We start from the raw sequence: 2,978 nt of genomic DNA, 5'->3' as shown, positions 1-2,978 counted from the left end.
CTCTCCCCCCTCTCAAATCCTTCTCAAATCTTGCAAATCCGGAGTATTTGACCGTAGATTTCGAAGCCAACCCCTCCCTTAAGGTAATCTCCTCCCATCCCCTCGTTTTCATCCATAGGAATTGTCACATTTGCTCAAATCTTGCTAGTTTGGGGGAAACCCTAGTTTTGACTTGGATTTGCAAATTTGTGTTGAATGATGTTATGTTTCTTTGCTAACTTGGGTTGGTTAAGCTTCCATAGTATGATAGGGTTAGGGTTATGTGTGTTTGATGTTGGTGTTAGGGTTATGCTATGGTTATGGTTGTTTTATTTGTTAGGGCATATGTGTGCAAATATTTTTCTTAAGTATTTACTTGATATATGTGTGTTTTTGATTATTGTAGGGATGGGGAGAACATGTGTTTATGTTCATCATGTGGATAGAGAGGCCTTTTTGAAAGGCAATGTTGAGACGGACCCGAATGAGCTTGACATGGTGTTTGAGAGTAGTCCTAGCTATGCGGAGCTTTTGGAACAAGTGAGGAAAGATTTGAATTGGACGGACCCAAGTGACGTTGTTGAGTTCGAGGGAAGGCATAATGTTGGTTTTGGAATGCACATCCGTTGGAAGACAATGCGTGTGAACTCCGAGCAACGTTGGGTTGCATACAAGGAGACGGTTGCCGAATCTCTAGACAAGGCTCTTGAGTTATTTGTCTCCAAGAAGGTTGAGTCTACTTTGAATTTAGACTTGAACCGGAACCCCTCCCCGTTGGTTGCTAGCACTCCCCCACCCATGAACCAAGATCAAATGAGTGAACCTCAATTCACGCAACAAGATTGGCCAACATTGAGCCCGACTCCAAACAACCAAAATGAAGGTTTTGAAGAGGAGAATGATGAGTATGGGGAGGATGACAACGAAGTTGACCTCCATGACAACAATGTGGGTGATCTCGACCAATATCATGTGCAAGAGACAATGGACCAATCCATCCCTTTTTCCCGTGCATATGCATCGGACTCGGATGACGATGGTCCCGATGAAGAAGTTGATGAGGAGGGGTTCACGCCGAAGGAGGCCGAAGCATTCAAGAAGGTATTCGGGCGGGATCACAAGACACCATTGTTCAAGGATCTTAGTCTCGCGGATGAAGCCGTTGTGGATGGTGGCAAATGCATATCTCTTGGAGCTAGGCCAAGTTCTCACCGTGATTTGGAAGACGGCAAGAACGGGATATATCCCGGTTGTGAGTTTCAATCCTTCTTGGAATTGAAGATGTGGCTCGACAACTACTCGGTTACACATTATCGTCCACATAAAGTGGCCAACTCGGATGTTAATGTGCGTTACACGGTCAAATGTGAAGTGCCAACATGTCCATGGATTGTGCGTGCAAGGCCATGGAAAGGAGGTCCCACTTGGCGCATAGTGAGTTGTCTACCAACTCACATGTGCCGGCACAAGAATGCGGATGGCAAGCTTGTGCACCAACAACACAGACAACTCACGTCCGAGTTCATTGCTTACAGGCTGTCCAACCAAATATCCACACTTCCAATAATGAGCATCAAGAGTGTCATTAACCTTGTGAAAGCCATCTTTCATTACAAGGTGAAGTACGACAAGGCATGGAAGGCGAAGCAAGCCGCATTCAAGATGTTGTATGGCAATTGGGAGGAAGCATACAACCGACTCCCTAGGTTGTTGTTAGCTATGGCCGCCACAAACCCAGGCATGGTTCACGTGGTTGAGCCTCATGGGCACCAAACTTTGATTCATAACGGGAGGACCGTCCGAGTATTTGGCCGTGCATTTTGGGCCTTTGAGCAATGCGTGAGGGCTTTTGAGCATTGTCGGCCCGTCATCGCCATTGATGGCACGTTCTTGACCGGACAATACAAGGGCACTTTATTGGTTGAAATAGCAAGTGATGCCAATAACCGGGTGTTGCCTTTGGCTTTCGCTTTGGTTGAGGTGGAGAACAATGATAACTGGGAGTGGTTCTTGCGTCAACTGAGAACAAGGGTATTACCGGCTGAAAGGTAAATTTGTGTCATATCGGATCGCCATGCTGGAATTCTAAATGCGGTGGTGATTGACATTCCCGGACATAGAAAGTTGCATCATCGATGGTGCATGAGGCACTTTTGTGCAAACTTCTATAGGGCATGTGGTATCAAGGAGTTGGCCGATGATCTTCAGGATTGTTGTCTCGCTTTCACCAACAAGCGGTTTTCCACATTGTTCAATGCATTGCTCAGACACAAGAAACTTGACCCCGGCGGTCAGGAGTTTCTCAATAAGAACATTGCCGAAAGGAATATGTGGGCACGTGCTTTCGATGAAGATGGCCGGAGGTACGGTCAAATGACAAGCAATATGGCAGAATGCTTCAATAAGGTGCTCAAGGGTGTACGTGCATTACCCGTGACGGCAATAGTTCAATACACATTTGACAAGATGAATGAATACTTTTTGAAGCACTCAATGGAGACTGATAAGCATATTGCTGGTGAGAACAAGGATAAGCACAAGTACAATTTCCCACCAAAGGTTGAAGAATGGTTGGAATTTCAATCACGAAAGGCAGACTCCGAAGAAGCTGTTCTATATGACGACAACGAGTGGAAGTATGAGGTGAAAGAGCCCGGAGGAACCACAAATGATGACCGCCAGCACGGAGGCCGGGCTTTCAAGGTCTCCCTAACACGGTGTGATTGCAGCTGCATGAGGCCGTCTTTGCTTCATCTCCCATGCTCGCACTTGTTAAATGCATCCCGGGTTAGGAATGTGGACGTCAATCACCCTCTAACCGTGAGGGAGTCCGAGTTCTCAATCATGACGGTAAAGAAGACATGGACTCCACGGTTCCAGCCATACTTGGACCAATCACAATGGCCGGAGTATCATGGAGTTCAACTATGGCCGGACCCGGAATTGAAGGTCGTTAGCCGGGGAAGACGTAAGACTAAGCGTCTTAGAGGTGACATGGA

This window comes from Triticum aestivum, chromosome 5B (assembly GCF_018294505.1).
Source record: "Triticum aestivum cultivar Chinese Spring chromosome 5B, IWGSC CS RefSeq v2.1, whole genome shotgun sequence".
Lineage (NCBI taxonomy): Eukaryota > Viridiplantae > Streptophyta > Magnoliopsida > Poales > Poaceae > Triticum > Triticum aestivum.
The sequence above is the reverse complement of the archived record's forward strand: the minus strand, read 5'-3'. Positions refer to the sequence as shown.